We start from the raw sequence: 19925 nt of genomic DNA, 5'->3' as shown, positions 1-19925 counted from the left end.
TTGTTCGTGACGTCCTAGAACCCTTGGATAGTCTCAGAGTGTTCTCCAATGCCTAACCATGAAACTTAGGACTTAGACATTTTTTGATAACGTTTTGGCTGGGAAACAAATGAGGAATCAGGACCAACCTTCTGGCTGATCGTCTGAGGGTGCATTTCTACTGGACTTGACTTCACAACTGCTCCTGCTATATTATCCTCTGCAGCAGTGTTAGAAATGGGGTCTTTGGTTGGCAGTCAGGTTACCCCTTGTCCAAGCAAGGACCCTCCCTCTAGTCAGGGTAAGTCACACACAATCCAAATTATCCTGTGCCCACCCTCTGGTAGCATGGCACTGAGCAGTCAGGCTTAACTTAGAAGGCAATGTGTAAAGTATTTATGCAATACATCATACAATATCACAATATAGCACCACAAAAATACACCACACAGTGTTTAGAAAAATATATAATATTTATCTTGATATTTGCAGGTCAAAATGATAAAAGATGCAATAGGAAATTGTAGAGATATCACTGAAAAGTGATATAAAGGGGGTCATTCTAACCCTGGCGGTCGGCGACTGCCAGGGCTAAAATGACGGAAGCACCGCCAACAGGCTGGCGGTGCTTCCTTGGCCATTCTGACTGCGGCGGTAAAGCCGCGGTCAGAAAAGGGCAACCGGCGGTTTCCCGCCGGTTTACCCCTGGCCCAGGGAATCCTCCATGGCGGCGCTGCTTGCAGCGCAGCCATGGGGATTCCGACCCCCTTACTGCCATCCTGTTCCTGGCTGTTTTCACCGCCAGGAACAGGATGGCGGTAACGGGTGTCGCGGGGCCCCTGGGGGCCCTGCAGTGCCCATGCCACTGGCATGGGCACTGCAGGGGCCCCCTAACAGGGCCCCACTAAGATTTTCAGTGTCTGCAAAGCAGACACTGAAAATCGCGACGGGTGACACTGCACCCGTCGCACCCCTTCGACTCCGCCGGCTCCATTCGGAGCCGGCATCCTCGTAGAAGGGGGTTTCCCGCTGGGCCGGCGGGCGGCCTTCTGGCGGTCGCCCGCCGGCCCAGCGGGAAAGCCAGAATGGCCGCTGCAGTCTTTTGACCGCGGTGCGGTCATTCGGCGGTTCCCGCTTGGCGGGCGGCGACCGCCGCCCGCCTATGTAGGAATGACCCCCAAAGTGTCTTAAGTCTTTAAAAACAAACAAAGTCTCTTTCAAGCACAAAGCACCTGGGTTGGAGTGAAAAATCTCCGCAAAGGGCTGCAGAGGATGAGATGCGTGGAAAAATGGTGTGTGCGTCGGTTTTGCCCCTTCACACACGGACTTGCGTCGTTATTTTTCACGCTGGGAAGACGTGCATCATTTTCCGGCGCACGGACAGGTCTCCTCTGTGGGTCCGGGATTCCCAGATGTCCCGGGGTCTGCGCGTGGAATCCTGGGCTTGTCATCCGGCTGCGCTCCACTCCGGTGGGCTGTGCGTGGAATTTTCTCCCTCACGGCAGGCATCGCATCGATTTCCTCTCTGGAAGTCGGGCGGCGTTGTCCAGGCGGGCCGTGCGTCGAAGTTCCGGTCGCACTGCAGGCGTCGCGTCGATCTTTTCCTTGCGGAGTCGAGCGGTGTCTTTCCGGATCGACGTGCGGTTAATTTTTCACCACAGAGCAAGCTGTGCATCAAATGTTTCGGTGCAAAAGAAGTCTAGTTGAAAGATGGAATTCTTTTTGGTCCTGAGACTTCAGGGAACAGGAGGCAAGCTCTATCCAAGCCCTGGGAGAGCACTTCTGCAGCAAGGCAAGAGTTCAGCAAGGCAACAGGCCAACCGCAAGGCAGCAGTCCTTTGTAGAAAGCAGTCAGGTGAGTCCTTTGAGCAGCCAGGCAGTTCTTCTTGGCAGGATGCAGGTTCTGGTTTCTTCTCCAGCAAGTGTCTGAGGTGGTAGGGCAGAGGCCCTGTTTTATACCCAAATGTGCCTTTGACGTAGGGGAGACTTCAAAGAGTGGCTAAGAAGTGCACCAGGTCCCCTTTCAGTTCAATCCTGTCTGCCCGGGTCCCAGTAGGGGGTGTGGCAGTCCTTTGTGTGAGAGCAGGCCCTCCACCCTCCCAGCCCAGGAAGACCCATTCAAATGCAGATGTATGCAAGTGAGGCTGAGTACCCTGTGTTTGGGGTGTGTCTGAGTGAATGCACAAGGAGCTGTCAACTAAACCCAGCCAGACGTGGATTGTAAGGCACAGAAAGATTTAAGTGCAAAGAAGTACTCACTTTCTAAAAGTGGAATTTCTAGAATAGTACTATTAAATCCAACTTCACCAGTCAGCAGGATTTTGTATTACCATTCAGGCCATACTAAATATGACCTTCCTACTCCTTTCAGATCAGCAGCTACCACTTCAATAATATATGAGGGTAGCCCCAATGTTAGCCTATGGAGGGAGCAGGCCTCACAGTATTGTAAAAACGAATTCAGGAGTTTTACACTACCAGGACATGTAAACAACACAGGTACATGTCCTGCCTTTCACCCACACAGCACTCTGCTCTAGGGGTTACCTAGGGCACACATTAGAGGTGACTTATATGTAGAGAAAGGGGAGGTTTAGGCTTGGCAAGTACTTTTAAATGCCAAGTCGAGGTGACAGTGAAACTGCACACACAGGCCTTACAATGGCAGGCCTGAGACAAGGTAAAGGGGCTACTTAAGTGGGTGGCACAACCAGTGCTGCAGGCCCACTAGTAGCATTTAATCTACAGGCCCTAGGCACATATGGTGCACATTACTAGGGACTTATAATGTAAGTTAAATAGTCCAATCAGGTATGATCCAAGGTTACCATGTTTAAAGGGAGAGAGCATATGCATTTCAGCACTGGTTAGCAGTGGTAAAGTGCGCAGAGTCTAAAAGCCAGCACAAACAGTGTCCAAAAAGTGGAGGGAGGCAGGCAAAAAGTTAGGGGTGACCACCCTAAGGCACGTCAGGTCTAACAAGCAGCAAGTCCAATTCAGCAGGACTGACACAGTCCATCATCCGATGAGTTCAAACCCTTCTCAAAACAGCCTGCATCTTTGCCCTGCTGAGGTAATCAAACTTTAAGAAAAGAGTCTAAGTCCAAAGCTAGAAATCTTAATGGGGCCCACTGTTGAGCAGCATTTGATCAACGTTGTGTGAACTCGAGACTCTTCCTGCTCAGAGTCTTTTCTGTCTTCGTTGATGACTTCACTGAGAACTTGTCGACAATCAACCTGTTGTCCATGAACCTGTCTTCAAATCGAGCCTGCAGCCTTCCTTCACTGAAGATTTTACCTTTTCTGAAATTTTCAAAGTGTGAAGGTAACTTTAAGGACAGATCTGACCCATGTATATGATCTGTGCTCCATCATGTTTATCCTTAAACCTTACCACTGTCCCGGCCTAGCACAGCTAGGTGACCATGGTTGGTGCTAATGAAATTTAAAACTTTAAACATTCATACCTCTGGTCTCCCTATTTGACTTTTGTCATTTTGGTGTCATTTAGTTCATGAAGTTATTCTCTATTTTGATGAATTGAAAAATGATTTTTTGTGTTTTGTTTTCAGCCTTAACACTTTGCAAATTGTGTTAGGATAAGCCTCTCTGCTCATATCGACTAGGGGTTGAGCTCATGTATTAATAAAACTTTTTCTGGTCCTAACAGGTATAGTAAGATTATTACTTGTGCTGGACTACCATCCATCCTAATAAATAATCCTTTAGAGCTGGCTTCTGTGTGCTTTTGTTGTTGAGATATCCGCCTTTTACCTTCTAATTATTCACATTGGTGTTTTGCCCACTTAAGTTGATTGAGTACAGAGGTCAAGTGAGAGTTGTTTGCTTGGGTGAGATTGCTTTTTATCAAGTGGGGATAATGGATTTCATGCATATGCAATCCTGTGGTTAACGAGCGGTGCTGCAACAATAGGGTCGGGAGATGCAAAGAGTGATGCGTCAGAGAGGGTCCTGAAGTTCTTTCCTGCACAAACTGAGACAAGACTCTCCTGAGGACTGGAGATCCCATGATCATTTAGGTTGCTGAACCTGGAAAAGTAAGGGACTAAAATGATGTTGCATAGTGTTCTATCCATACTAGGGCATAGCGTTGAAAAGTATGATGTATTTCAAGTTTGAAAATATAGGGTCGAATACGTGGTCTGTATTGTGGTGAGGATGAAAACAAACTGGGTGAGTCCTAAACTATAAAGCGACAATAGAGAGAAATGGCATTGATATAAGAGGAATTGTCTAAATGGAAGCTGGGATCTCCCTGGATTAATAAACTGACAAATGTTATTTAGTATGGAAGGTGCCAGATAGTAAACTAACCTGTAGCTAAATGTGAGTTGTGGTCCCAGGGCTATACGACAGTGCCCTAGAAATGGAGTTTGTGGGGCTGAAGCTGAGGTTAAACATCATACATTCTGTCTGAAAGATAGAAGTGCAAAAACATACCTGTAAAGATAGATTTCAAAATAATAGCCAACCTGACTGAATAACTAAGGCAATGCCGGAGGAGGATGCATCACTGAGCCCAGTTTTCATGAGAAACCGGGCATTGGGTTTGTGGGAACCCATAAAGTTGAAAATGCCTAAATGGTGTTCGGGTAGTGATCAAATGCTAATCAAGAAGCATTTAGCTGTTCAATCGTAGGTGTTTTTGATTAGAGATTGGAGTAGAAGAGACTCAAAGTGAGGGGAGGCTGTGCAGATGATGCTGGAAAACCCGAAGTTGCAACAAGTGAAGGATTTCATAACTTAATGCATATGTAAAGGGCTAATTTCACAATTATTCTCTTTGTGGTTGAGCGAGTGCAGGACAGCTTAATAATAACTTAGGTGATTCCAACAGTAAAAAGTTCATGGCCAGGGTCTCTGTCACTTGGTGTTGTATCAGTGTGAGCAGGAGAAGACGGGCTTCTTAACTGTCAGTTATAAAGTAGCCATAAATAACGAAAGAGAGTAAGAAGTTCATGTGTGGGTAGACCACACTGCCCAGCTATTAAACTATATCAAAAGAGAGAGGCCTCATTGTAGCCTTTGTGGTGCCTCTTCCTTCCTAAAACAGGAACCCCTCTTATTTTTAAAACAACTCTCACCCACGAGGGTGACCAGTGGCATGCTTCATCGTGGAGTCCTCACCTAGATACGATCTTGCTAGACCCAGTGGCTATGGTCTGAGATTCATACCTGAAAGGTAAAAGTTTTAATTCTTGTGTTTATATTGTTATGTGTCTGTTTTAATGACTTGCATATTACAGAGCTGTCAATTATTAAGGTAGGTCAGGAGCAAGGCGGGTGACGTTCTGGAGTGGTGGAGCGCAGGTACGTTGTAGGCATTTTGGGGGTCCTGGCCCAAATGTATCTTGGGGGACCCTGTTCCGAACAGCTTTGAATTTATGATAGTTTCAGCTCCTTCATGCCCTATTTGGCTGGGTCATTGACAGTGCACAGGCACGCCCGTCTGAATTCTGTGTTTAAATCTTATATTCAGGGATAGGTGTGTTTTCAATATTGTAACACAGCAGCAGCCCACTAGTATTAATGCAAATAATCGCTGTGAGACGATCTGATTTCGCATATCTGAGATCCTGTTTTGATCTATAATAAACTTTTATGGATGTAGGCACACCACTTCTCTGCAGAATGTCTGTAATAGACTCTCACATATCACCCACGGTAAAAATACATTAAAGGAAAATGGAATTTAAAACAATCTGTTTAACAAATAATCAAGGTCAAGAGGGAACGACTCTGCAGATCAGAGCTGGCTCTAGCAGGGGCCCCCTGAAACGCTGAGACCCTGGGCCAGAGTCCATTTTGTCCATGCCTTAAAACGTCTCTGGTGGAGTGCTGCCCTAATATCCATGGGAGGGTGGTGGTTAGGAATAAAATATAAGACTGGAGCCCAGTCACTGCTTGGTCAATAGCTAAGCTTCCATAGTAGTCATATCACCAGGGAAACCAACAGAAAGTTAAAACAAGAGTGTGAAATGTAAAACATGAAATAAATAGCGCACGGTGCAGAGTGACCGTCAAACTGCAGTTGTGTAGCCAGGCATCTCCACTCACCATGAAGGAAATTATGGAGAATACAAATCCCAGAAGTCTCCATGGAGAAGTGGAAAAACCATAGTACAGCAGTGAGTCTTATAATAAGACCTGTTTTTTGCAGCACTTACACATGACAGTAGTTCTTAAGACTTTCCTTTTCGATTATGCGTGAAGTGTCTGCATTTATAGGTTTTTTGGTGGATTGGATTTATGCAGATGATTTTCATTTAATTGTATTCTTGCGCTGTTTCGTCCACCTTGCACTTAACACGAGCACTATTTTTCGAACAAAATTGCAATAACAGAAAATTACATTTAACAGCCAATCGTGTTGAACAATGAACTTTTTACTATTTCATGGGATTGTCTTTGATTAAGCTTACTTCTTATGTGCCACAATTGGCCCTTTCAATTTCAAACACTGTTTAAAGACAACTCGCAATCTTTGTTTACTGTCATTCTTTAAATTGTTTATTGAGCAGTAGTGGTTTTATCTGTTTTTTCACTTGCAGCACCCTAAATGCTTTCTTTTCACGTTTATTCCTGTTTGCTTCCAAGCTATGAATATTATTTTAACTTTTTAACTCCCATCTAGAAAGTGTTTATACCTGCAGTCCACTGTACACTATTTCTCGCAAGAGGTTATTCATTAACAGGGTAAAAACATCACCAGATCGGCCTCAATTTACTCTTTGCTCGAAAACTGAAAAACCTACGGAGGGTTTTTCTTTGTTCACATAGGTAGTAGAACTGGATTATTAATGGTCGTGCTTTCCCTCTGCTACCACTGTTCTAAAAGCACTGGAAACAATCAAAAACACTTAGATGCTTTCTCTGCCGCCTTAAGTGCCACATCAGTCAACATGACACAAGATGGAACAAATAATTGCCTTCTAAATGTGTGTCGATGCTGTTTTATTATTAGGTACACTGGTACATGGATCCCTTGCTTTGTTCAGTCTCTGTCTGGTTTCCTTGGTGCTACAGGGTGATATTTACAGGGTGATATTGCATGATGGTGACACAGATAAGATTGAATTTTAAATGAAGCTGAAACCACATGTTGCCAATTAGTTTATTACAGTGATATTTCTATAGACAAAAAATTGACTTTTGGAATTTTTTGAACATGAATTCAAAATAAGTATAATTTCTTTATATCGATTAAAGTAAAGCCGGGACAAAACTTGGTCTTGGTGAAGAAACACAAACGATTACACGTTCGCCTGAAATGAACACCCGGGTCATTACAAATACGATGTGTTTTTTATGATTTTGCACTTTTGGGAACAAAAACAAAAAAATAACAGAATTGCTGTGTAGTGGTATATGTAAAATTCTGTTTACTTATGTCAATATTTAATATACCATTGTGTGGGTTTTATCTGCTCCCTTCAATACCACTTCTTTTTTGTTTTCATTTTAATCTTCTCTATTTATATCTGTGGAGTCTATAATGCAATACAGTCCAGAATGCTTGCCTGTAATTGAAATTACCTTTTTGGCATCACATTGTACTCTTACTATATTTACTATGTGTGGTTTGTGAATTCTTCAAAAACATGATTTAAAGAAAATAAAAGTATGATTTATATGACCTTTATAAGGTATCTGGCCTAAAGGAATAGGTATAGTTACATCTCAAGTACCAGACTGCAAGATTCAATAAGCAAATTCTAAAGATACAGGCGGTCATTCTGACCGCGGCGGTCGGCGGTCGCCGCCCGCCAAGCGGTTCCCGCCGAAAGACCGCACCGCGGTCACAAGACCGCGGCGGCCATTCCGGCTTTCCCGCTGGGCCAGCGGGCGACCGCCGGAAGACCGCCGGCCGGCCCAGCGGGACAGCCCCTTCAACAATGAAGCCGGCTCGGAATGGAGCCGGCGGAGTTGAAGGGGTGCGACGGGTGCAGTGGCACCCGTCGCGATTTTTACTGTCTGCTAAGCAGACAGTGAAAATCTTTGTGGGGCCCTGTTAGGGGGCCCCTGCACTGCCCATGCCAGTGGCATGGGCAGTGCAGGGGCCCCCAGGGGCCCCACGGCACCCGTTCCCGCCATCCTGGTTCCGGCGGTGGACACCGCCAGAAACAGGCTGGCGGTAAGGGGGTCGGAATCCCCATGGCGGTGCTGCAAGCAGCGCCGCCATGGCGGGTTCCCTGGGCCAGTGGGAAACCGGCAGGAAACCGCCGGCTCCCCTTTTCCGACCGCGGCTTTACCGCCGCGGTCAGAATCGCCAAGGAAGCACCGCCAGCCTGTTGGCGGTACTTCCGCCGCACTCCGCCATGGCGGTCATGGACCGCCAAGGTCAGAATGACCCCCACAATCTCTCTTGCATTACAAGTGTGCTATATCTTTGCTAGGGCGCCTGGTCCTTCGTAAGTAAGCTTACAAGGGGTCGCGTATAGGTCGATGACCCTTTTGAATGGCATGGAGTATCCTAATCATGTGGTGATTTCTGTATCAGTAATCAACACCAACAAATCAATATCAACCACTTGTGGAACCCAAAAGAGAAACCATATTAATAGAAAATAACCATTACTCATGAAGAAAGATAATATTTTTTTTTATTCCCTATTGATTACAATTCTAATCATGTGTTAGTTCAATGTTTATTCAAAATCAAAAATTTTATTAAGTCATCAATTAAAATACATTATTTCTTGGAGGAAACATATGCGGCAACGCAACACCATAAGCTATGAATATCAGTATTAATAATGTAATTCAGCGCTAAAGTTCGTCAGTCATTAGTCACTGTCCACGTCACCCCTTATCAGCCTACCTAACCAAGATTAGCATTAGCATGGGGGTCTTCATGCGAAAACAATTTAGAGAAAAACATTAATTTGGAAAAATCTACCTAAGAGAGATTTTCTATAGAAAACATCGCAGTTGGTACCTAGAAGAAGAGGCACACACTTAGTCACATTTCATAGCTAACTATCAAGGATGGATCAGCAACAAGTCAGTCTTCGTCCCCAGGTCATCAGTAGTCAGCTACAGATCAGGCTCACAGAGTATAAGCCCAATTATCATCACTTCGGACAGCGTCATCAAAGTTCTCCTTGCAGTTCTGATTTCGCCCCCCTTGTCATGACTTTTTATTAGGGTCTCCCAGTCCATCCCACTAATTGCTAATTGGTTGGTCCATCGGAAGTTATGACTTTATCCTATGGTTTTTGCATAGACATCATATCCCATAAATTTGATTGATCCTCCTTGTGATGAGAACATCATCCGGCTCTTCAGGTAACAAAATTGTTGCATACAAGTCTTTAGTCAGTGCCTCTATTGTTCAAGTCCTGGGAAAGTGCATTTAGCCTACACTACACATATTTGTATCAAATTGTTTTCATCATCTCCTGTCCACCGGTACATCACAGAATGTTCTAGCAGAGCCATCTGAACTCTGCACAGTTCAAGGTCCTTTACTCCGGTTACCAGTCCTCGCAAGCTTTGTCGAGTCTTCACGTTGTGAGCAGGCAAGGCCCAGCTAAACCAGGCCTTTAATCCGGCTAAGTTAAGAACACGAATTATCACAAAACATAGGTTATACATCCAGTTATGATATATTGATACATTTTACATAGATCTTCTCATTATTTAGCATCTGTTAATACACATGGTGACCACTCCCCATGGGCACATTTTCAATTAAACACATCATTGTCTAATATTAATGTCTCTATGCATTTTTCTCATTAATAAACACATATTCATCATTAGAAATTTCTTGAATTGGCGTATCTGCTCCATCATCTTCAATAGTCCAATAGAAGGACAGTTACTTGAATCCTTGACACAAGAATCCAGTATTATCATAAAAGAAACGGACAAAGGTGCAATGTAGTGGTCTTGAACAGGACAGATTAGGTTGGAGAAATTGCTAGGCAGTTATCAGATCGACATGTTTACAGTAGGATTAACCACTAGACATCAACCCTATACAACATAAACTGTCTCACTGGTGTGACCTGGGTTATCTTCCTGATGTTGAATTCACATGCTTATTCAGTATGACACCTAATGCTCCATGATATATATGCTTCCCAAAATACATAAACAGGGTACATTTATCCCTAGTAGACATTGGGTCTCCTACAGAGCGAATATCATAACATGTAGAAGTATATCTGCAACCTTTGGAACACAACCTTCCATCAGACATCCTAACAAAAAAGATCTACTCAACAAATTAGCAGATGTTATCTAGACTGAAGGCAATTTCTTTGTAACACTAGATGTGTGCTCATTATACACTTGCATTCCAAAAGAAGAGAGTCTTCAAGCAATCCAATATTTTTTGGACTCTAGGGGCATTACCTTAATGGAACACACTGACATGCCTATTGACTTAACTAGAACTGTTCTTAAAAAATAATGCCTTTAAACACAATGGAGAATGGTTCATTCAAGCACAGGGAGTTATAATGGGATCCAAATACTCGCCACCTTGCTAATTGCTACTTGCTAATCTTTACATGGGTATGTTTGAACGACTACACATCTGGACACTCTGCCCACACAAACTCCTCAAGCATATATTGTATTGGGTCAGATACGTTGGTGATGATTTGGAGGGGTGAAACAGAGTCATTGTTACAATATATACAAAATCTCAACAACAATACTTACAAAATGTTCATACATACATTTAGTGAACTACACTTAGAATGCTAGCACTCCCCCTATGAGCCAAAGGCCAGAGATGGAAGGGGAATTGCTTCCCCTTCCACCCCCAAAAGTGACGTCTGATCATCAGAGGTCACCTCCAATCGCATCCCGGAAGAGAAATGAAAAGCATTTCTCTTCTGACCGGGAGGTGTGGCGGGAGAGGCATCAAAGGAAAGGAAAGGCCTTTCCTTTCCTTTGATGTCTCTCTCAGCATTTCTGCTGCGATGCGGGGTGGGGGGCAAAATCCATTAAATGCAAGGGATTTTTTTTTTTTTGCAGGAGGGGAGCGGTCCCTTAGGCAAGGGTCTCTCCCCTGGGGAGCCTATTTTCATTAGGCCAAATTGCCCCCAATGGGGAGCAGAAACCACTAGACACCAGGGATTTTTTTTTTAAAGATATATCAATAAGGTTTTTTTAAGACCTTTTCTGCCCGTATGGGGGAAGATCGGCCTACTGTAATTAGGGGGCAGAAACCACTAGGCACCAGGGATTTTTTTTTTTAAACATTTTTTACAGATGGGGAGCGACACTTTAGCCAAGGTCGTTCCTCTGGGGGGCAATTTTATTTTATGACAATTCTGCCCCCCTTGGGGGCAGATCAACCTATTTTCTTAGGCCAATCTGCCCTCAATGGAGGGCAGAAACCACTAGACAGCAGGGATTTTGTTTTTGTCAATTTCACATAAGGGGAGCGACCCATTAGGCAAGGGTTGCTCCTATGGGGGGGGTAATTTGTTTTAAGCCATTTCCTATTGTAATTAGGCCGGGGGGGCAGAAACCTCGAGGCACCAGGGATCTTTTTGTTTTGTTTTTGTTTTTGTTTTATTTTTTTAGATGTGGTGAGCAACCCCTAGGCAAAGGTTGCTCCTCTGAGGGAAAACTCTTTTTAGGCCAGATCGGCCTATTTTTATTGGGCCAGTCTGCTCCCAAGGGACACCAGGGATTTTTATTTTTTGCGTCAATTTCACGCAAATGGAGTGACCCCTTAGGCAAGGATAGTTCCCCCGGGGGGCACATTAATTTTAGGCCATTTCTGCCCCCCTTGGTGGCAGATCGGCCAATCTTTATTAGGCCGATCTGCCCTCATGGAGGCAGAAACCAATAGGCACCAGGGATTTTTTTGGGCCCAATTTCACACAAGGGTAGCGACCCCTTAGGCAAGGATCGCTCCCCTTGGGGGGGGCAAAATTATTTTAGGGCTTTTCTGCTCCTCTCGGGGTCAGATTTGCCTATTTCTATTAGGCCGATCTGCCCCCAAGGTGGGCAGAAACCACTAGGCACCAGGGATTGGTGTGTGTGTGCATGTGTGTGTTTTGTTCGGGGGTAGCCCCTTGGGCAAGGGTCACTCCCCATGGGGGCATGTTACTGTTGGTCATATCTGCCCCCTTGAGGTTGACTGGCCTATTTTCTGAAGACCCCTCTACTCCCAATGGGGGTAGAAATCCCACCAAAGACCAGGGAAGATTTTTCTTTCTAAAAAAGAGGGTGGGGGTACCATACCCCCACCCCAAATAATTGGGGACAAAGTTGTTCTGCCCACCGGTGGACAGGTAGGGCAGTTACCCTCAATCCACTCCCCGGGGGGGGGTGCATAAAGCCTACTAGATGCCAGGGAATTTAAAAAAAAAAAAAAAAACTGTGGGGTGGTGGTTAACAACCAGTATGGGCATGGGTATTCCCCCACCCGACTGAAGGGGAAAATAGTCTTTCAGCTCTCCCCCAGCACACTAAAAAAATCTCATCCCACGGCAAGCAAGGGGACCTTTGATTATTTATTTTCACATTTGGGCCCTGAGAGCTTGTCTACCTCTCAGAATCGTCCCACTTGGAATGGTGAGGGCTGCACTTTTTGGACTTTGGGACGCTGCCATTTAGAAAAATCCACAAGACCTAGACACATCTGAACAATAAACATCTGGGTGAGTCCAGGGTGGTGTGCTTCACATGCACCCGCACCTTTTTCTTACCCACAATACCCTGCAAACCTCCAACTTTGCTGGAGACTTGGGGGAACACATAATAGAAGAAAAAGCGTTATTGCCCCTTGTCTTTCTCAACATTTCTTCCTTCCAAATGTAAGGCAGTGTGTAAAAAAGACGTCTATTTGACGCATGCAAAAAACAGGTCTGTTTTCTTTTGGAAAATGTGATGTGTCCACGTTGTGTTTTGGGGCATTTCCTGTTGCGAGCACTATGTCTACCCACACAAGTGAGGTACCATTTTTATTGGGAGACTTGGGGGAACGCTAGGTGGAAGGACATTTTTGGCTTCTCTCACATTCCAGAACTTTCTGCCATCGAAATATGAGGAAAAAGTGTTTTTTTGGCCAGATTTTGAGATTTGCAAAGGATTCTGGGTAACAGAACCTGGCGGGAGCCCCACAAGTCAACCCATCCTGGATTCCCCTAGGTGTCTAGTTTTAAAAAATGCACAGGTTTGGTAGGTTTCCCTAAGTGCTGGCTGAGCTAGCTCTGTTTTCTTTTGGAAAATGTGATGTGCCCACATTATGTTTTGGGGCATTTCCTTTTGCAGGCACTAGGCCTACCCACACAAGAGAAGTACCATTTTTATTGGGAGACTTGGGGGAATGCTGAGTGGAAGGAAATTTGTGGCTCTTCTCAGATTCCAGAATTTTCTGTCACCGAAATGTGAGGAAAAAGCGTTTTATTGGCCAAATTTTGAGGTTTGCAAAGGATTCTGGGTAACAGAACCTGGTGAGAGCCCCACAACTCACCCCATCCTTGATTCCCCTAGGTGTCTAGTTTAAAAAAATGCCCAGGTTTGGTAGATTTCCCTAGGTGAGCTAGAGGCCAAAATCCATGGCTAGGCACTTTGCAAAAAACACATCAGATTTCAATGTAAAAATGTGATGTGTCCATGTTGCACTTCCTGTCACAGGCACTAGGCCTCCCCACACAAATGAGGTACCATTTTTATCAGGAGACTTGGGGGAACACATAATAGAAGAACAAGTGTTATTGCCCTTTGTCTTTCTCAACATTTCTTCCTTCCAATTGTAAGTGTGTAAAAAAGAGGTCTATTTGACAAATGCACCGTACTTCACATGCTAATATTGGGACCCCAGAATTCAGAGATGTGCAAATAACCACTGCTTCTCAACACCATATCTGATGCCCATTTTGGAAATACAAAGTTTTCCTTGATACCTATTTTTCACTTTTTATATTTCAGCAAATGAATTGCTGTATTCCCGGTATAGAATGAAAACCCATTGCAAAGTGCAGCTTATTTATTTGCTCCCGGCACCTAGGGTTCTTGATGAACCTACAAGTCCTATATATCCCCATAACCAGAAGAGCCCAGCAGACGTAATGGTATGTTGCTTTCAAAAATTTGGCATGGCAGGAAAAAGTAACAGAGTAAAACGTGAGGAAAAATGGCGGGTTTTTTCACCTCAACATTTCTTGTTTTCTGAAATGGATTCTTTTTATCTCACTGTACTGTTACATTTATAACCAGGACCGTATTATTGACGATTTGATCGCCATGGGCCCACTCTTATAATGAATACAGTTTTAATAATGGGGAAAAGGAATGATACAGAGGGTGGGGCTGGGGTAGTGCATAAGAAAAAATACAAGAAGCAGAAGCTTGCAGCAGACAATTGTGTAATGGAAAGGATTGACAATCTCTAGTTGAATGTGAGGAAATAATATCCTCTCCCCCGACAATGTCTCTGAAGACACCCAGCGTGCACACTCTCCAGCTAGCTTGGGCATGTATCACAGGAAAATCCAGATATGTTTAAAAAAACGTGAGACACAGGATTCTGCTTCCATAGGGCATATGAGGGGGACATGCTACCACCCACATCTTATCAGCACTGGCAGATAAGCCATTGTATGTTGATAGTGATGTCCTTCATTGCAGCAATCATCTTAGCTCTTAAAACGATATTTTATATCCACATGATGATCCTGACATAGGCACCATGGTAGGTGTGGTACCAGATGCAAACATAAACACTATTTTGTCTGAAGACAGAACACTTCCCACATACAAAATCTAAAGTGTGAGGTGGCTGAGCATAAATCTATGGTAAAAATCTCAACATCTATGGCTAAACAGTTATTGCCAAAAGATGCAACAACCATCTTTGATCGTGAACATAGTTCCACACACAGCTTTTTAGGCCTCTTGGCTCATACCTATGTTACCTGTCCTGCACCATAAGGTTGGCTCTGTGTGGTGGTCACTATGCAGCCAGTGGCAGGACTAGGAACTCTAGACAGGTCCCCACATGTAACGGTCTGGGCTCAGTTAAGGAATCAACAGCCTGCTGTCGATTTTCAAAATCTGTGGATGACAATGTGTCCAATCGTGTTGTACATCCTACTGCTGATTGGTTTGATGGTTAATGTGCCCAGCGGCTTCTAGGGAAGTGGGGGAATCTGTCAGAAATAAGGTGATTCATTGGATCCTACACGTGAGCGGTTGTCACTCTGTATACGTGAGGACATAATTGAGGCATTTAGAAGGCCTGATCCTGATAAATACTATGACATGATTGAGTTAACATTTAGAGGCAAGCATATGTTAGACAATTTGATGGCCCTATATGCTAGGACAAGTCCCCCTAGGCATTCTTGCATTCAGTTTAAATATACTAGGCTACTCTTGCATCGCAAGGTTCAGCTTACCCCACACTTGGGGTGCAGCTCATCTGTTTTAAATGTGAACTATTGACTTGTTGTAATGCTTGTGTCCGCTTTAGACCTACCATCTCGGGCTCCCCGTCATATGATGGAATTGACTCTGGTATTGGTGTTCCCCCTACACACGACTTTGGCCCATATTTATCCTTTTTTTGCACGCTGATTGTATTTTGTAAATCTGCGCCGCTTTTGCTTTAAAAAGCAATGCAAATGCGGCGCTAAAAAAGTATAAATATGGGCCTTTGTGTCTACCTACTCCTCTTCTCCTGACAGATCTCATTAGTCATCTCAGGATCACCTAGCCAGTTGTGCTAAAATTACATCTATGGGCAGGGCATCTTCTCAAAGTGTTGGGATGCGATATGCTTCCTGGAATGTGGCAGGATGAGGAACTGTTGTCTCTCTTCCAACCTTTATTTCTTTTGTTGAAAACCATGACCTCTGTCTTTTTTAGGAAACCTGGAAAGTTGACCCACTATTTAAACTTTTATATTCTAGCACTTTCTAGTAATAGGGGCAGACTGTCCGGTGGCCTTATCACATAGGTCAGAACATCATTAAACTGTTGCATATCGCAGCTATCCATTGACTCCCCTGACATACTAGGCATTGGTCACTGTTTGGGGCAAACATGGGCGTGATTATTCTTATCATCTATACAAGAGGGGTTAGGGAAGGTTTGGCTTCTCATACCCTCTGAGTTCTGGAGACATTCCAAAGGCAATGTCCCCAGCACTTTAAAATCATTGTTGCAGGTTACTTTAATGTCACGTTCGAACCTCATGACTGGGATGATCTTGGGTTTACTTGTGAGGAGGATAGGGTGTGGTCCGTCCCTTCGTTAGACATTCCATCCATTAAAAGGTGGTTGCAAGTTGCCGTTCAGCTAAAAATCTTGACTATTGAATTTGGGTTTAGAGCACTCAATGGAAGGACAAAATCTGATACAAAGGGCTGTTATACTTAGAATAAGGTTAATCACATAAGAAGAATTGACTTTTGTTTAGTTCATATAAGATTGTGGCCTTCAGTTATTGATATGATAGTCATTGAGAGAACCGAGAGTGATCACAATCTGCTCTCTGTCCAAATGTTGGCCCTGTGCAATCAAATGCCTACGAGCAATATCCCGACAATATTATCATCAGGTATAAGCATGACTAATGATAAGCAACACTTAAAGTGGATTAAGGTATCAGCATGGCCAGACATTATAAGCTCTGTGAATGCTATTTTGAGGACCTCATCGGTGTATTTAGAGACGGGCCTTGCATTTACCGGTGAGCAAATAACTAGGGGCCAGATGTAGCAAAGTATTTGCACGTCGCAAACGGCGAAAATCGCCGTTTGCGAGGTGCAAATGCCTCTTTGCTATGCAGAAATGCATATTGCGAGTCGGTACCAACTCGCAGTATGCATTTCCGACTCGCAAATAGGAAGGGGTGTTCCCTTCCTATTTGCGAGTCTGAGTGGTATGCAATACCATTTGCGACCGCGTACGCGGTCGCAAATGGCATCGCAGTTACCATCCACTTCAAGTGGGTGGTAACCCACTCGCAAATTGGAAGGGGTCCCCATGGGACCCCTTCCAGTTTGTGACTGGACCCACAAATATTTTTTCAGGGCAGGGAGTGGTCCAAGGGACCACTCCCTGCCCTGAAAAAATACCGAAACTAAAGGTTTCGTTTTTTTTTAACTGCAGCTCGTTTTCCTGTAAGGAAAACGGGCTACACTTAAAAAAAAAAAAAAACGGCTTTATTTAAAAGCAGTCACGAACATGGAGGTCTGCTGACGACAGCAGGCCTCCATGTTTGCGAGTGCCTATACTCGCTCTGGGGCCGCAATTTGCGACCCACCTCATGAATATTCATGAGGTGGGTCATTGCGACCCCATAGCGAGTTGCAGTCGGTGTCTGAGACACCGTACTGCATACCAATTTGCGAGGTGCAAAGTGCGAGTCGCATGGACTCGCACTTTGCACCTCGCAAATTTTAAATTTGCTACATCTGGCCCTAGATCTCATGGCCAATGTTTACCATCAACTATTGTGGCCCACTTCGTAGCAAGTATTGACTCTAGTGGTGGAAGAAACATCATTGGTTTAACAAGGAATGTTGAGCCTCAAATGAACTCTTGATCCGTTCCATCAAATTCAAGGATGCAGTTGCCATCCATATAGCTAGGAAATCTTAAAGTCTGCTATTTGTAAAGCCAAACGCGAGCAAGATGATAAGTGGTGGGCAACACTGAATGATCCTTTGTGTTAGAAGAACTGCACTAAATTCTGGTCTTTGGCTGCCCGTGGCCCTGATAACAGTGTATTGAATGTCACCACTTACATAGCTGCAGCAGAATGGGCAGACCATTTTAGTCTAATGTATTTGGATGATCATTTCAGTATACTATGTGAATCTGCTAATGTCTTGAGTACCACTACTGACCGATCTCCAAGCCTTTTGCAGCTAAAATTGTTTTCTCTTTCGGAAGTATTGCACTCACTAGGTACTCTAAAGTGTGTCAGAGCGTGTGGCTCCAGCAGATTTGTTCCTAACGGATACTGAAATCTGGTTGAGATACATTACTATCATATCCAATTAAAAAGCAGCAGGGGCACCAATTCCGGAGTCATGGAAGGGTGCTGTAGTAGTTCCCATTTTCAAAAAGGGTGATAGAGCCCTACCCTGCAACTATAGACCAATTAGTCTACTGGACTGTGTGCAGAAAATCTTCTGCCTACTGCCTTCTGGCGAAGATTCAGGACTGGATGTCAGAGTGTGATAGCCTTAGCCCATTGCAAGCTGGCTTTCACAAGAACATTTCCACCATTGATCAGGCCTTTAGGTTTTTAATTCTATATTGGAAGGCGGTTTTTATTAGGGGAATCTGTATGTTGCCTTTGTTGATTTAAAATCCACATTTGACTTAGTGCCTCGCCAAAAGATGTGGGACGTTCTCTCCGGGATGGCAATCCCCACCCACATTCTTTCCTTGTTATTGCAGCTCCATGAGGGCAACTATGCACCTGTTAGGTGGGGTAACATGGGACAGCTCACTGATAAAATTCCAGTGTTGAGGAGGAGTACACCAAGTGTGCATCCTTGTTCCAACTCTATTCTCTTTATATATTGATGTCATTGTTTCTTCCTTAAGGAGGCAGATGCCCCACTTTTAGGTTCACATAAAGTTACGGTCTTGCTATGTGCAGATGACACCCTTTTGAGATCTAAGACTCCGAGTGGTCTACAGAAACTCCTTATGTGTTTCGAGGAATTCTGTTCTGCTTGGGGATTGGAAATCAACATCTCCAAAACCAAAATGATGACATTCAATTCCCATAGATCTTTCAAAGGGATGGTTACACTTGGAAGTACTCCATTTGAGAAGGCGAACTCGTTTAGCTATCTTGGTCTAATGCTATCCCAGAACATGTCTTGGAAGCCACACATCGTTTGGCTTTTCCATGATTAGTGTATTTGATTTACTAGTAAGTCCCTAGTAATATGCACTAGAGGTGCCCAGGCCCTCTAAATCAAATGATACTAGTAGGCCTGCAGCACTGATTGAGCCACCCACACAAGTATCCCTGTAAACATGGCTCAGACCTGCCACTACAGTGTCTGTGTATGCAGTTTTAAACTGCCAATTCGACCTGGCAAGTGTACCCACTTGCCAGGCTCAGTCCTTCCCTTTTTATACCTGTAAGGCACCCCTAATGTAGGCCCTAGTTAGCACTCATGGGCAAGGTGCAGTGTATGTTGAAGGTGGATCATGTACTGATGTGTTTTACATGTCTTAACAGTGAAATACTGCCAAATTTGGGTTTCACTGTTAGGCCTGTCTCGCTCATAGGTTAACATGGGGACTGCCTTTAAAAAACTTTCAAGTGAAGTTTTCCTTTGGGAGCAGATGGAGATATGGAGTTTTGGGTCTCTGAACTCACAATTTAAAAAATACATCTTTTGGTAAAGTTGTTTTTTAGATTGTCAGTTTTGAAAATGCCACTTTCAGAAAGTGGGCATTTTCTTGCTTAAACCATTTTGTGACTCTGCTTGTGTATTTCCTGACTGGGTTAGACTGACAGTTGGGCTGTTTGTGAATCCCCACTAGATAGTGGCACAAAGGGTACTGGGGTTTAGCCTGTATATCCTGATGGGCCATCTGGGCTAGAGTGGAGGGATAAGTAGTCACTTACACCTGAATGGGCTGGTCCTGCCCTCACACAATACTGTCAACAACCCCCTGGTGTGAGTCTGGAGCCAGGCCTGGGCAAAGCAGGATCTTGTGAACAACAGAGACTTTCCTTTGAAGTTTGCCTTCTTCAAAGGCAGAAAGGGGTGTAAGTAGTGGACCCAAAACCCAAGATTTTGAGATTACTTCTGGAACCAAGAGGAACCTCTGCCAAGAAGAAGAGCTGAAGAGTTGGAGGAGGAGTACTGCCCCTTTGCCTGTGACTGTGCTTTGCTGCAGTGGCCTACAGTTGCTGCTTCTGCCTGAAAGAGGACAAAGACTAGACTTTATGGTATATTCCTGCTTGT

Source organism: Pleurodeles waltl, chromosome 4_2 (assembly GCF_031143425.1).
Source record: "Pleurodeles waltl isolate 20211129_DDA chromosome 4_2, aPleWal1.hap1.20221129, whole genome shotgun sequence".
Lineage (NCBI taxonomy): Eukaryota > Metazoa > Chordata > Amphibia > Caudata > Salamandridae > Pleurodeles > Pleurodeles waltl.
The sequence above is the reverse complement of the archived record's forward strand: the minus strand, read 5'-3'. Positions refer to the sequence as shown.